The sequence below is a fragment of the Chiloscyllium punctatum genome, chromosome 52 (assembly GCF_047496795.1).
Source record: "Chiloscyllium punctatum isolate Juve2018m chromosome 52, sChiPun1.3, whole genome shotgun sequence".
Classification (NCBI taxonomy): domain Eukaryota; kingdom Metazoa; phylum Chordata; class Chondrichthyes; order Orectolobiformes; family Hemiscylliidae; genus Chiloscyllium; species Chiloscyllium punctatum.
Genome location: NC_092790.1, coordinates 45,471,085 through 45,488,009, shown reverse-complemented (window position 1 = coordinate 45,488,009; position 16,925 = coordinate 45,471,085).

Below are 16,925 nucleotides of genomic sequence, written 5' to 3'. Positions count from 1 at the left end.
ATATTTTTCTGAATTAGAAGCTGAATACAGGGGATTAGGCAGGTTAATACGAGAAGAAGAATCACAACCCCCCCAACCATCAGTAGCGCCGTGCGCCACCAACTACCACCTAGGAGACCACCCCACCATCCGATGCCACTAAGAGGACGCCAAGATTGTACTGGCACATGGGCCAATTTCCGAATTTCATCGGAAATTTCCAAAACCGCTTTACCATTATCGTCAATTTCTAGGCAGCAGTTAGTCAGGTTAAACTTCCCGCACACGCCCCCCTCCGAGGCCAACAGATAATCCAAGGCATGTCGGTTTTGATATATAGCAGCCCTCATCTGATCCTGCTGCTTAGCCAGCAGCTCCAGGGCCAGGGCAGTCCGGTTAGTAATAACCTCTACGACTGCTTGGAGCCTGATAATACGATTTAACATATAGATAGGAGTACGGTACCCCCATGATCCGTCCTGTGCCCATGTAGCTGGCTCGTAGTATTCAATAACCCGGGCCGGTGGCCACTCATCCCCCCAGTCACCGACTTGGATATCCCTTGGCGACCTACGGAGAGAGTCAAAGAGTTTAATTCCCAAATCGTTGCCTTCCTTCTGGGGTAATAGGAAGAACGCAAGTCGTATTAGACCCAGGAAGCATTCCCCAGCCCATCCCATGGGCAGTTTGGAGTACGCCTGATTACCACATATCCAAAATAGGCCATCTGGAGCAGGGCCTCCCTGCCTCACAACGCCATCCCACAGCTCCTTTACCCCAGGGACGCCCTCATAAGGACCAGGACCACTGCAATTCCAGTAATCAGCCCCCAGCTTGTCAGAGGAGGAATCAGTATGTATTGGAACGCAATTTCCATGACCTCGGTTTGCAATGTACCAAGTAATATCCTCAGGCCACCATTCTCGCGTGGTCGCATCCAATACATTCTGACAGGGACTAATCCCTACCTCCACGGTCCCCTTGCCTTCAATACAGAACTGGCCCTCAGGGCTGTTTGTCAGTCTCCACCCCTGACTTTTCCTTTCGTTGACATGAGTCGAAGTGGTTTGCAGCAATTCCCCTATGTCTAAGCTTTGGCCAGTCCACGGCCATTGTTCTGACATATGCGGCCCCCCCACAAACCCAGCAATTGCTAACAATTAAAACAGTGGCTATTCTAGAGGTGAGATCAATAAACAGGTTTTGTGTAATATCAGGGAGTTCAATCTTTTCTTCTACCTGTTCGTATACAGATGGTACTTTAGAGACAACGACCGTTCCCTGACGGTCTTGCTCTTTCCCCAACCCCCGATCAGTGTTCTGTATCTTGGTCTCCTTGACTCTGTCAACCTGCTCCCTGAGCAACACCTTCCAGTTTTGCTAATACATACCCAGCGCTCATTTATAGGGCATCCACGGATTTTGCCACCGTATCCCTTATTATACACCTGATAATAGGGTCTTCCGCCCTCCCAACATTCATGGCGTGCACTCACATCATAACACCAGTCGTCCACATAGGAATGGGACACAAATGATCCCGTGTAGATTCGAATCCCAAGTCTTACTATAGTTCGACATTTGTCACATCTCCCCTCACCCTCCCCCACATACAGGAGTAAACTGATCAATATCCCCACCAATACAGTCCAAGTAGAGTTCATTATTGCTGTCTTTTCAGTTTTACCACCAACGGCTTGTCCCCTTGCTCGCATGTCCAAGTGCTTTCTCCTTCAGGCGGAACAGGCCCCTTTATCCTTGATGCGTGGGCCCACCCTTTTTCTTTCGTCCGAACAGCTGCTTCAGTTGTTAACAGAACCAGGAACGGTCCTTCCCACCGCGGCTGGAGCTTTTCGGCCTTCCAGGTCTTAACAAGTACCCAATCTCCGGGCACCACCTTAGGCAGGAGGAAGTCGAGCGGCGGAGTCTGAGCCAGGAGACCTTTCCTCCGGAGTTCTGCAAAAGAACGAGATAAGGCCAGTAAATAGTTTCTGACAAATACATCTCCCCCTTGTAGAGTGGGACATCCATCAACCTTATTCCAATATGGTAATCCGAACAGCATTTCATAGGGGGAAACCCCGTCATCCCGGCGAGGTGCCGTACGTATCCTCAATAGGGCAATGGGCAGGCACTTCGGCCAAGGTAACTTAGTTTCTAACACCAGCTTAGTCAATTGGATCTTGAGTGTGCCATTCATTCTCTCAACCCGACCCGAACTCTGAGGATGCCAGGGTGCATGAAATTTCCAATGGATACCCAGGGCAGAACAGATCAAATGGTGTAGCTTAGAAATAAAATGTGTCCCGCAGTCGGAGTCGATAGATTCCATTATGCAATATCTCGGGATTATGTTTTCTAACAACAGTCGGGCCACGGTTGGTGCATCGTCTTTGGCAGTTGGCAAAGCCTCTACCCAGTGAGTGAAATGGTCTACTATTACTAGCAGATATTTCCATCTCTGTACTGGGGGTAATTCTGTAAAGTCGACTTGCATCCTCTGGAATGGCCTAATTGCGATTGGCTGACCACCGGCTGGCATAGAACGCATGGCTTTCTGGTTAATACGCCGGCAAGTGGGGCATCCGACTACCTCTTGTTGGGCTAATCTATATATCCCCCTGCACACATAGTCTCTCAGGATCGTGTCACACATGGCTTGCACCCCCCAGTGGGTCTGATGGTGTAATCGGTGCAGAATACCCCGGGTGATCTGTTTGTTCAGTACTTATCTCCCATCAGGAACCGTTCACTTCCCGTTAGTATCAAGCCGGGCACCCAATTGATCCATTTTATCAATCTCCCCCTGGGTGAAGACGGGTTGTTTAGCGAGCCCTTCCCTCAACGGTATTAACGTTAACAATTGGACGGATTTTTCGACCGCTGCCCGCTTGGCTTCCTCATCTGCCAGCCGGTTTCCCACCGCTTCCGGTGTCGACCCCTTCTGGTGACCGGGTCCATGGACTACTGCGAGTTCCGTAGGTAACGCCAGGGCTTCCAACGTTAGGCTGATCATTTGTTCGTGAGCTAATTCTTTTCCCCGGGAAGTTATTAATCCTCGCTCTTTCCAGATTTTCCCGAAAGTATGAACGATTCCATATGCATACTTTGAGTCAGTATATATGGTTCCCACTTTCCCTTCCAACAACTTCAGGGCCCTCTGGAGGGCGTACAACTCACAGGATTGGGCTGACCACTTCCCGGGCAGTCGTCCGGACTCGATCGTCCGTTTTGTTGCACCATCTATGACAGCATAGCCACCGTACCGTACCCCACTGATGCACCGGGAGGACCCGTCGATGTACAGTTCCTGTCCTTCACCCAGTGGGGCTACTTGCAGGTCCTCTCGGCTCTTGGTCTGCAAGTCTACAAATTCCACACAATCATGCTCCTGTTCCCCATCTGCAGGACGTCCGTATAGAAACTGGGCTGGGTTGCAACTGAGATCTTTTGCAAAATTGAGATTGTCCCCGGTCATCAAAATCGTCTCATACTTCAGGATGCGAGAGTCTGTTAACCAGCGGTGAGCCTTCTGAGCCAGTATGGTGCTAACTGAATGTGGGGAGTATACTGTGATCCTTCCTCCAAAGGTAAGTTTCCGGGCCTCTTCAACTAACATTGCCGTAGCTGCCACTGCCTGTATACAGGTCGGCCATCCACAGAACACAGGGTATAACATTTTTGACAAAAATGCAACCGGCTGACGCTTCCCTGCATGCAGCTGGGCAAGCACACCCTGGGCAATTCCGCCGGCGCAATTGACATATAAGTGGAACGGTTCTTTCAGGGTGGGTAAGGCCAATACCGGAGCTCGGATCAGTTTATTTTTAATAATTTTAAATCGTTGCTCCACTTCATCTGACCAGTTCACCTGTTGTCCTTCTTGTCCGAGTTTGTCGTACAAAAATTTTACTAAAGTGGTGTAACTTTCAATCCATATCCGGCAATACCCCACCAGCCCCAGGAATTGTCTGATCTCCTTATTCGTCCTGGGTATTGGCATACCCGTAATCCCCGATATTCGTTCCGGCGTGATACGGCGATGCCCCTTACTGACTCGATGGCCCAGATATCTTACCTCTTGCTCCACAAACTGGAGTTTCGTCCTGGAGACACGTCGGCCCTGTTTCCCCAGGAAGTTCAGCAGGGCAACGGTGTCTGCTCGTACTTCCTCCTCTCTTAGTCCTGAGAGTAGGAGATCATCGACATATTGGAGCAATTGATTCCCTACGTTACACTGAAATCCTCCTAAGATCTGCTCCAGTATTTGTCCAAACAAGTTGGGTGACTCCGTGAATCCCTGCGGCAAGACCGTCCATCTTAACTGTCGCTTTCGTCCTGTGAAGTGATTCTCCCATTCAGATGCAAAAAGGTTCCGACTTTCTTTGTCAAGGGGGCAACTCCAGAAGGCATCCTTCAGATCTATTACGCTGAACCATTCATGGTCGGGGTCAATTTTACTCATTAACCTGTCGGGATTGGGTACCACCGGGTATCTAGCCTGGACTACTTCATTCAACCCCCGCAAGTCTTGCACCAGCCTATATGTCCCATCCGGCTTCCTCACAAGGAGTATTGGAGTATTGAAAGGGGACATGCATTCCTCCAGTCGTCCATCTGTGATTAATCTTTCTATCACAGGTTGTAACCCGTCCCGTCCTTCCATAGCAATCGGGTACTGTTTCCTTCTTACCGGGCCTCTTCCTGGTAACATGGTGATTTGGAGAGGTTTGATGTTTAGGCCCCCCTCTGTTCCCCTCTCGGTACCATACTTCCGGGTCTATTTGTTGATCATCATCTTCGGTGAGGGCGAACAACCTTACCACCATTTCCCCGTTATTTGGTACCGTTCCGATCCCTAGTTTGACCTGCAAGTCTCTTCCTAACAAATTAAATCCCGCCGATGGCATTCGAAGGAGGTGTCGTTTAGTAGTTCTGTTTTCATACCCAATTTCCACGTACTCCACCACTGGGACTTGTAATTTCTGTCCTCCAATTCCAGATACCCCCATAACTGTTCCTCCTGCTCGGGTGCCGGGGGGTATTTGGATTATACTTGATTTTTCGGCTCCCGAGTCCACCATAAATGTGATCTCCGATCCTTGGGGCCCTACTTTCAAGTTTACCAGGGGTTCCTGTCAATAGTCCTTTTGCCCCAAGGGTAGGAACCCCCGACCTCCCTCATCTTCCTCCATCAGTGCGTACGACCGCACCTACCGCTTGTAGCGGGGCACTCTCGTTTAAAATGTCCCTCTTCATTACAGTAGTAACATCTGAGTATCCTCTTCGTTTCCCTGTCGCGGTCTCGCGTTCCTCCACTCTTCCTTTGTTCCGGCCATGGTCCTCTTTTCCTCTGCTCTTGCCATGACTCTCCCCTTTCCTGTTCCTGCCACGGCTCTCCCTTTTCCCTTCTTCCAGCTGTCAATTGTTGCACCGTCTGCATCATTATCTTTGTTGCCTTCTTTTGCTTCTCATCGTCCCTTCTCACAAACACCTTTTGTGCCTCCCGTAGTAGTTCACTTAGAGATTTACTATCCCAATCATCCATTTTCTCTAACTTCTTTCGTATGTCCGGCCAGGCTTTTGATACAAACTATACCCGTATGAGTTGTTGCCCCACGTCCGTCTCAGGGTCCACCCCAGCGAACTGCTGCAAATTCTTTCTAATTCTGTCTAGGAAGTCCGTAGGGGTTTCCTCCGGGTTTTGATGATTGCCAAAGGCCTTGGTAAAATTGTGCCCCTTTGGGGCTGCCTGTCTTATTCCTTTTATCCAATATTCCCGCATGTCTCTCATGTTGCGCCGTCCTTCTTCCGTTTTATTATCCCACTCGGGGTCAGTGAGGGGAAACTTCTGCTCCCCTCCTTCTCTCCCATCTTTCTCCCAGACCAAGAGCGCAGCTTGTCGTATCATCTGTCGCTCCTGGCTAGAGAACAATGTTTTCATGATGGAAAACATCTCTTCCCACGTGTAAGTATTCGGACCCAGGAAATGATCCAATTGTTCAGCCAGGCCCATGGGGTCCTCTAGTAGACCCTTCATGTCCCTCCTGAAATTCCGTACTTCAGTACTCGTCAAGGGGACGTTCACATATCCCGTCCCTCCTTCCTCGTCCCCCATGGGCACTTCCCGGAGTGGATTCATTCTTGCAATCGAGACAGGGTTTTGTCTGTGACCCGTTCCAGCTTGAGATCTGGTCTGTACCCCTGAGGTAGCCTGTGATTCCTCCCCATTTTCTTCCCCTTACCCTGAATCGTCGTCACCCGAAGGAACATTTTGTGGGGCAGACGGGGTCACGTAGGGCGGCGGTAAGTGATCTAAAGGTTCCCATTCTTTCTGCCCTTTCGAGTCTTCATTAGTTACCTGCATTTTGCAAGATATCGTAACCGGTAGCCAACAAAGGGCATAATCACTTTCCTCCAGAATAACATTAGGTTTTGAATTGACATATAAAATGAGAGCTTGCCGGACCCAGTCTTCGTCAGTACCGAATCTAGGCCACCACACTGAGTCGCCCCGAATAGGTTTCTGGGACCATTTTTGACAGTATTTTACCATCTTCCTTCTAGATTTTCCTTTTCTCCTACCCTGATTCCAATTATTTAACATTCTTCGTAACGGACTATCGTCAGGTACCCCGGGGTATGTGTCATTTTCCCTGTTCAAGCCTACCCTTCCCTTATTTGCCTTGGATCCCTTATTTCCCATTGCCGAGGACTTCGTATTTCTCATATTATCCCGTGATAATCAATCACAATTTAGCCAATTCCCGGACCTTCAGTCCCGTGATCGCCCAGGTTCCTTTGCAGGCACCCCCGGTCTTCGGATTCCTGTGTCGTACGTCTCTGTGACACAGATCACAGGCACCCCGTAGGTACACGTTCCTCCTCAAACACGGTCTCTGCAAAATCCTGAGTCCCACGTCTCTGTAGAAAAATCCACAGGCACCCCGTAGGTCCCCAGGCGTCCGGAAACACGGTCCCCGCAAATTTTTTCTAACCTGGGTTCGGTGCACCGAAATTACTCAATCGTTAACCGTCCCCACTGCCTCGGCCACACCCCTCCTTTGTTTTCCTGAGCCTTCCGGATATCACTCGCTCATGCTGCGCGGGGCGATAAGCAAGGAATCAGGGACTGCCAAACTCGGCAGGGTGCACCTTCTCCGATGTCCTTCCTCAGCTCCCCCCGCGGCCGGAGTGTTGATTGGACGAGCCCCCAAGTTTCTTAGAAACGAAAATCTCCTCTTACTAATCGCTCTATACAAATTCAGTAAAACAAAGTTTTATTAGCAAGTCTGCAGAGTTGGGCACCCTTCTGAGGCTTACAAAGTTTCTCATTATATTAAGCACAAGTCCCTCCCCTCCTTGGCTCTAACGAGCCATGAGGTTCACATTCTAAAACCATCATTATTCTCCAATTTGCACCCTTATCACAAGGTCTGCAACAAATGTCTCCAATGTCTCCAGAGTTGTTGTTTTTTTTACCCTGTAGTCTTATCAGTCAAAGACGTATTCTTCTCTGTCTGTGCTAACGGTCTTATCAATCTGTAGCAGATGTCTCTGTATCAATCTGTAGCAGATGTCTCTCGAGTCGTTTTTCTATCCTGCAGTCTTATCAGTCAAGGACTCATTCTTCCCTGTCTGTGTTAATGGTTTCATCAATCAAGGATCTGTTTGTTTTTACTCTGCTCACACAATGTCAGCATTTTGCACAATTTAAACTATCCTACTTTTGAGTATACAAAATGTTTTAGAAAAGAAGCAAAAGTCTTGTCTTTTGTTATATATCAGCCTGTGGTCCAGGCACATCTTAATTGTTTGAACCGAAATTGCCTCTCACAATTTAGAATAGTGTGTGGCGGCGGTGGGGGAGGGGTGTGTGGAACCACAACAGTAGGTCCACAGGTACAGTGACTGAGGAGGAGTTGGAGACTAATTCCAGTACAGCTAAGACCAACAAAACAAAACAGAGGGTACTGAATACAGTGGCCTGGCAGTCTGAAGTGTGCTGATTTTAATATGAGGAATCTGTTTGAACAGATATTTCGATATCGCTGCATGTCAGGAAATAGGAAGAGATAATGGTTAATTAACAATGTCCTTCACTGGACCAGCTTGTCTCTCCAGGCTCCAAAACTTGTTACTGTGGGTCAGAGAACTTTAGAATTAATACAACACAGAAGAAGGCCATTCAGCCCACCATGCGTCCACGAGGTCTCTAACTTGAGAACTTGAAAGTAGAGGGAATGATCGGAGCTAGACTGAGAGGGAGAGAAATAAACAGAGAGAAAGACAGTGCAGTGAGATAAACAGAGTGAAAAAAATGAGCGACAACGTGAGTGAGAGAGAGCAAGGGGCGTCAGACGAATGTGAAGTTAGATCAGGAGACAGCATGAGGAGAAATACACAGAAACATTTCTGAGAAACTCTCACAATCTGTAAGTCCTTTGTCTGGTGCCATACCCTGTGAGCACCATGCTGATACTGGCTGTCATCCCAGACCATTTATCGTCAATAACATCCCAGAGCTGAGTTGCTGACAGCAAAACACAATCCAATAGACCAAGAGACTGGTTCCAGGAGAAGGTCGATTAATTTAAATATTCTATGCCAACAGAAACTTGTAGCCCCTCGAGACACTGTGTGAGAGGCAGGGTGGAATCTCAGTGAAGGGAATTACTGGCAGAGGGGAAATCAGGATCTCAGCTCTGGGTCAAATAATGATTGATAAAGTTTGCACACCACTTCCATGGTTTTCTAAATTACATTGAAATTTATATCGCTCCACGTCGTAAGTGTATTTTAACAATATTGTCTTATTGTAATTTTCATGTTTTGGTATGTACAGAAAAGCTTTTTTATCCTTGCATTTTGTGTTGAATAAAGACATTTTATTATGAGGAAGATAGGACAGTCGTCATCTGAACCGTGCTGGGACCAGAATCCGAATGAATTCTAACCAGGGCTGTAGATACAGCTTTAAACTGATTAGGTGTGTGTGTGTGGGGGGGGGGGGGGGGGGGGGGTGCGGGGGTTGTGCGGTGGGGTTTCGGTTATAGGATTTAATTAGAAAAGCTGAATTAAAAGAGGTGGTAAGAGTACAAGACTCAGGAGAGGTTATTAAAATCTCCAGCACAGACACAAATAGGAAAGAGCATCTGGAAATGTTTAACATATCAAACTTCAAGCACACTGCACAAATGAATGACAATGAGAAGAGGGACGGTTAATGCAGGACTGAAGGGGTTACAACTGATGCATGCTGTATAAGGAATAAGGCAAATCAGCTTGTGGTGCAGAATTAAATCGGCATGTATGAAACGATGGGCATCACGGAGATGTGGTTGCGAGGCGATCTGAATATTTATGGATATTTATCCTATCGAAAAGATTGGCAGGTGGGCAGAGGGAGTGGATTTGCAGAATTAGTAAGAAATGAAATTAAATCAATATTAAGAAAGGAAGTAAGGTCAGATGGTGTAGAATCTGCGTGGGTAGAATTGAGGAACCACAAAGGTAAGACAACCACAGTTGAAGTCTTCTACAGGGATCCAAAGACTAGTTAGGAGCTGATGCACAACACACACCAGGAGATAGAAAAGAAGTGTAGGAAAGGCAAAGTACAGTAATCATGGGTGATTTCAGTATGCAGGGGAACTAGGAACATCAGATTGGTAGTGGTTCGCAAGAAAAGGAATTTCAGGAATGTTTATGAGATGGCTTTTTGGAGCAACTTCTAGTGGAGTCCACTCGGGAACAGATGATATTGGATTTAATGACGCAGGATTCCTAAGGGAGATTACGGTGAAGGTAAACTTCGGAAGCAAGGATCGGAACATGGACGAATTTATTCTGCAATTTGAGAGAGAGAAGATAGAATCAGAGATAACAGTATTTCATCTGAATAAAGGCAACTGCAGTGGTATAAGGGATAAGTTGGGTAGAATTGACTGGGAAAGAGGTCAAGCATGAAAGACAAGGGAACAGCAATGGCAGCAGATTCCAAGATTAATTCAGGAGACACAGCAGTGATCCTTGCCGAGGAATAGAGGCATGGTGCAGGGAGGATGAGACAGCCAGCGTTGACGAGGGAAGTCAGGGATTGCATACAAGCAAAAGAGTAAGCGTATAATGTGATGACGGACAGTGGGAAAATAGAGAATTGGGAAACTTACAAAGACTAACAGAGGGCAAAAAAAGGACAGACAAGATTAGATATGGTGGTAAGCTACCCAGTAATAGAAAGGAGACTGTAAGAGGTTCTTTAGATATATAAAGTGCAAAAGAGAGGCAAACGTGAATATGGATCACTGGAAAATGATGCTGGAGAAACAGTAGTGGGAAACAAAGAAATGAATGAGGCATCAATGTTCATGCTGGAAGACACGATTAATTTCCCAAAAAAATGAAGAAAGTGATAGGGCAGAGCTGAGTATGGTGGTCATCACCAAGAAGAACATTTTAGAAAACTGAATGGCCTGAATTTGGATAAATTACCTGAACCATATGGACTACACCCCAGCATTGTAAGGGAGATAGTTGAAGATGTCGTGTAAGTGAAAGTGGTAATCTTTCAAGAATGACTAAAATCAGGAAAGGCTGAAAAATTGCTAACGTGTTACTCCATTTCATAAGGGAGTTAGGCAGAAGATGGAAAATTACAGACTGATTAGCCTAACCTTGGTTGTGGGTAACATCCTGGAATCCATCATGAAGGATTGGATTTCTGAATACTTCAAGTATTTAGTAAAATAGTGCCAAGTCAGCATTGTTTCATCAATGGGAGGTCATGCCTGACAAACCTGCTGGAATACTTTGAGGGAGTAACGAGCAGATTTGACCAAGGAGAACCAGTAGTTGTTATCCACCTGCTTCTCTAAATTCCATTGATAAGGTGCCACGCAGGAAGCTATTGAGAAATATTAGGGCCCCTGGTGTTACAGGCAAGGTACGAGCTTGGATAGATGTTGGCTGTCTGACAGAAAGCAGAGAGTGGGAATAAAAATGTCGTTGCCAGGATGGCATCCAGTTACAAGTGGTATTCCTCAAGACTCAGTGTTGGGACCACAACAATTCACTTTGTGCAATAATGGTCTACGTGAAGGAACTGAGGGCATTCTGGCTAAGTTTTCAAACAGTGCAAAGATGGAATAGAGGGATAGGTGGCATCGAAGAGGTGGTTCGGCTGCAAGAGGGTGCAGTACAACCCCTCTGATGCTCGCCTTCCAGACCACCAACCTCAGGATACAACACATCATCCTCCGCCATTTCTGCCACCAACAGTCAGACCACACCACCAGAGATATCCTTCCCTCCCCACCCCTATCAGCATTCTGCAGGGACCATTCCCTTCACGACTCCCTCTTTAGGTTCACACGTCACCCCTCCCACAACCTAACAAGCCACCTTCCACTCCCGGAACCTTCCCTTGCCATTGCAAGAGGTATGAAAGCTGTGCCAACAACTTCCTCCTCACCTCCATCCAAGGCCCCAAAGGATCCTTCCACATCAGGCAGGGAATATCCTGTGAATCCAAACACCTCATCTACTCTGTCCATTGCTCCTGGTCTCCGCTACACTGGGGAAACATGACATCAACTTGCAGAACGATTCAGGGTACACTCTCTGTCAGACACCCAACAACACAACTTCCCTGTGAATGAATACTTCGCCTCCCCCTACTACTCTTCCAAGGACATGTAAGTTCTTGGCCTCCTTCACTGCCACATTCTAGCCACAAGACATCTGGAGGAAGAGCGCATCGTCTTCCACCTTGGGACCCTTCAACCACACAGTATCCAGCGCAATGTCACCAGTTTCCTCATCTCCCCTCCCTCCACCTTATCCCAGATCTAACCCTCCAACTAAGCACCACCTGTTGTACTGTCCTACCTGGCTATCTTCCTTCCCATCTATCCACTCCACCTTCCACTCTCACCACTCACCTTCATTGAGCCATCGCCTTCCAAACTACCTTCCTCACAGCCCCTCCAATTCATCTCTCAACCCCCTTCCACCCACCCACTTCATTCGTGAAAAAGGCTTTATGACGGAAACGTCGAATATCCTGCTCCTCAGAGTCCGCCTGACTGGCTGCCCTTTTCTAGCAACAGACTTTTTGACTCTGATCTGCAGCATCTGCAGTCCTCGCTTTCTCCTGCTGAAGGATTTGCACAGGTTAGGGGATTGAGCAAATAAGTGGCAGATAGAGTATAACGTGGGCGAGTGTGAGATCATGCAGTTTGCCAGGAAGAATAAAGGCATGGACTATTTTCTAAATAGCAAGCAAGTTCAGAAGACTGGGGGTGGAGGGGGGTGCTTGTCCAAGGATCTTGAAAAGTAAATCTGCAGGTTGTCAGCAGTTGGGAAGGCAAATAAAATGATTCCATTTATTTCAAGAGGGATTGATTTTAATGCAGGGATGTACTTCTGAGGCTCTATAAGATTTTGGCCATGCGGCATTTGGATTATTGTGCACAGTTTTGGGTCCCATATCTCAGGACGGATGTACTGGATCTGGAGCATTTTCCGATGAGATTCACGAAAGTGGTCCCCAGAATGAAAAGCTTAACAATTGAAGAACATCTGAGGGTTCTGGGTTTATATTTGATCGAGTTCAGAAGAATGTTAGGAGGTATAATTGAAACTTACAGAATATTGAATGACCAGGACAGAGTGGATTTTGGGAAGATATTTCCAATGCAGGGGACACAAGGACCCGAGGGGACAGAGTGAAGAGAAGTCCTTTTCAAACAGAGATAAAGATGAACCTCTTCAGCCAGAGAGTGGTGAATCTAGGGAATTCACTGCTACAGAGGGCTGTCGAGGCCAGGTAATTGAGTATATTTAAGAGTAAGACAGATAGGTTCTTGATTGTAAAGGGGATGAAGGGTTACAGATAGAAAGCGCAAGAATGGGTTTAAGAAGCTTAAAGTCATCATTAAATGGCGAGCAGGCTCAATGGCCTGAAAGGCCAAATTCCTGCTCCAATGTCTTCTGGTCATATGATTAATATTCGCTCTCCTCATTCCTCATCGGAGATGTACCCTGGAATTTGATTTTCTTATGATTTATAAAGAGCAACATCCCAATACTGATAACTGGGAAATATCATGTTCCCTTCCTCCAGTCACTGCAGCCATGTCTCCAATATCATAATCACACTGAAATTGAAAAGCAGTGCATGATACTTAATCACAGTTGATTGACATCGACAACATTAGCAGTCACCTGTCCTCTCTGATCCTATACAAACCATCTGAATTGTGTGTCAAATCATATTCTCTGTTAACATATCCATGACATTTGTCTATTAGAACTCATGTTCTCGTGGGCACATTTGCCTGTCAGATTGTGGACTAGAAAAGGTCTCTCCATATTTTACTGACATTATAATCACTGATCAGTCGTTCCAGACTGTATGTTTCCATTCATTAACGGAGAAACTTGGTTATGATCTGACAATCCTTTGACATTACTCCCATATCCGAGGCAGATTGAATGATTACACACAATCAATCTACCAGCTCCAATATTCCTTCCCTCAGCCACTCTGACATATCCAAGTCAAATGAGTAAATTTTAAACGTTCTTTTGAATTTTAATAAAATCAATAGTGTACACAAAGGGGTTTAATATAGCTATTTTTTCAGTGACTGTGATTAATGTCCATCTCCGTGGATCCTAATTATCACAGTAGGGAGTTTCCATTGTTGAAAGATAAATGGGATCTATTCAATGGGTTATCCCATAGTTTGAGTAGAAACATCACTGACAGGACTAACAGGGATCAGCAGCTCGAGAGAGAAAGGGAGGAGAGATCAGAATCTTGAGAACTTTAGACAGGAACGTTGCAATAATTGTTCATTATCTGATGACCATGGATTGGAATGTTCCAACAATGGATCAAAATCTGAGAACATTACACTGGAATGTTCCAACAATGGATCAGCGTCTGAGAACGTTAGACTGGAATGTTCCAACAATGGACAGGAGTTTATCCTTAGGTTTTTACTGACGTTCTCAGCCTTGGATATCATTAGCATATCGGATCCAGGATATCTTTGGATTATTCAAGGTGGTTACTATCCCATCCGCGCGATAGTTGGTGTTCCTGTTAAGTCATTATATTTGTCTACTAAACCGGGTTGAACCGAATTTCTGCTCATGATGTGTAAATTGTGGAAAGTGCAAGTCAATATCTTCGGTTCCAAACAAAAGTTCATTTCCTTATATGTTATAAGTATCAAACTACGATTTATAAGTTACTCACTGATATGCGAGAAGGAACCAGACTCTTCTCAAACTCCATAATCCATTTTGTCCTTCACAGATTTACATCTCCATGTCCTCCCCACGCAACAATCCTGTCCAATACCACCATCATGATGTCCCAGTCTCGTCCTCAGTCTCAGTGCAATATTTGATTAAACCATTTGTGCCTTTGTTCAATCCGGATGCAACAGTTTCAAGTTCCTTGTAACCAAATGTCCGTCACTAAATAATTGCTCTGGAGAATGTTTAACTTGTTCCTGCACATAAGGGAAGATAGTTTATGGTGGACAAGCCATTTACTCATAATCTAGAGCCACAGAATAATGGTCTGTTGATATATCATGAAGGAAATCTGGGAGTTTAAAAGCAATCTTTATCATTGTTATAAAAACCAATCTGCTTGCATCGAGTCCTTTAGGGAAGTCAATATGTCATGCTTCCATCGTCAGGTTTCTGTGTGACTTCTGTGATGAACACGTGGGTGTACTGTACCTTTGAGAGAATTAAACACCAACAATAACTACCTGAAAGCACCACGAGTTCTGAAAAATAGATATAATGTAACATTTGGTTGAACAACCCAATTAGCTCATTGTCTGGAAACAAATTCAGCAAAACATTTTAAATTTTACCCCAAAATACCCACCTCCAAACAACTTTCAATTTATTATATTGACAATCTGAACAGCCAATGATACAATACAATAGTTTGGCGGTACAAGACCATGGAAAATTGAACAGTTGAGAGTAGAACTGCCAAATAACCAGCATGCAAAGACTGTCTGAAAAATAGCTCGCCTATAGGTACCTTTATTGATTAGTAACTGGTGAAGCAGAGTATCCAAGAAGAAAAGAAGACAAGAATATGGAGAAGAACCGAAAGCTTCCTGATTTTGAGATAAGAAGGTTTGTTTTGTAATTCTTAATTAGGAGTTTTATTGGAGTAGTATTGTGGAGGGGGAAGGTCAAAGATATGTTAGAGGAAGGATTTGTAAATAGTCGTTTGTTACTCATTCTCTGTATTACATGAAGAAATAAAGTTGTTAATTTTTACTTTAAATAGATCTGGACTCTAGAATTATCACAGATTACTGCATGGGATAAATCTTTTCTCTATTGCTGGTTTTAATTAAGCAGGAAGTTTTATCCTGTGTTGCAACACTGCAAACCCATAGCTATGCGTTTTATTCTTTACGGTACTGTGGGACAGCTGAACCAGCCACTCAGTTCAAGATCTGAATAACATGCTGCCCTGACCAGGGCTTCACACATCCTTTGAGAGAAGAACTGTAAAGATAGCTCCCTTTCTCTTCCTGTTTTCTGTGTTGTTACATGTGATTTCCATTCAGGTACGCGATCATCCCCTATATTACGTGTATTCAATCTCATTGAAATTCTCCCCAAGATTGATGCACATCTCCATAGTTATCTCTGGTGCTGGCTTTATTGATGCTACATACAGATGTAAGGGACTGATAAGTTTCATGTCAGTCATAGTGTATAGAGAAGGAATGGCTCTTTGTGGCACAGGAAAGAAATGGCGATGTATAAGTGAGAGAAAATATGTTTTTTAACAATCCCTGAGAGTGTTGTTGAGGCAGTATTTGGGGAATTGTGGATAGACGTTGTCTCAAGTTTCACCAGACTAATCCCTGGGATGATGGCACCATGAGCAGTGAGTGATGCTCAGTGAGAGAATAAGAGATGATTGCATTGAACCTTAAGGGGCATGGAAAATCACTCATAATATTCTAAACAGACACTGATATGGTGATAAGTTCATGGCTTTTTTTCCACTCAGATTACATGATTCTCGATAGTTTAAGAGCCACTGAGAACGTTCCACCCAACCACCCCCACTCCCAATTTCAACTGAGACAGAGACAGAAACAGAGGAGAAAGGGAGGAGAGAGAGAGAGGGAAGTTCAGGCTTTTGAATAAACTCTCCAAACATTAATGAAGTTCAATTGGTGCGTGATCCTGCCATGAACGTTATGTTATCCATAATCCCGACAGCAGCAACAATACCTTCATTATAAAAGTGTTAACTCTTCCCAGCATTATAGAGACAAAGAAAGTCATTTCACACCACAGGAAAGAAAAGAAGATGTCTAAGAGGAAGAAGAGTTGTTATGATCATGTCTGAGAGTTTTGTTGAGGTAGTATTTGGGATATTGTGGACAGATATTCTCTCCTTTACAAGGAATGGTCGCCTTGCCACAGAGACAGTGCAATGGACTTTCACCAGACTAATCCCTGGGATTGTGGTACCATGAGGACACAGTGAAGATTAATCTCTAGCGTTGTGAGAGAATGAGAGGCGATTGCATTGAAACTTGAGGGGGAGGGACAGTCACACACGATGTTCTAAATAGACATTGATACGGGGAAAAATTCCATGGCTTATGTTTTACTCGGGTTGCATGAGTGTCGATAGTTTAAGAGCCTCTGAGAATATTCCCCTCACTCCACACCTGATTCCCATGTCACATGAGAGAGACAGAGGGCCAGTATTTGGTTAAACTCTCCCAACGTTAATACAGTTCATTTAGTGCGTAGTCCTGCACTGAATGTCTCGTTATCCACAACCCCTACAGCAACCACAATACCTTCATGCTAAAACAGTTAACTATTCCCACCAGATTCTTACCTCCATGGAGAATATAGGTGTGTCT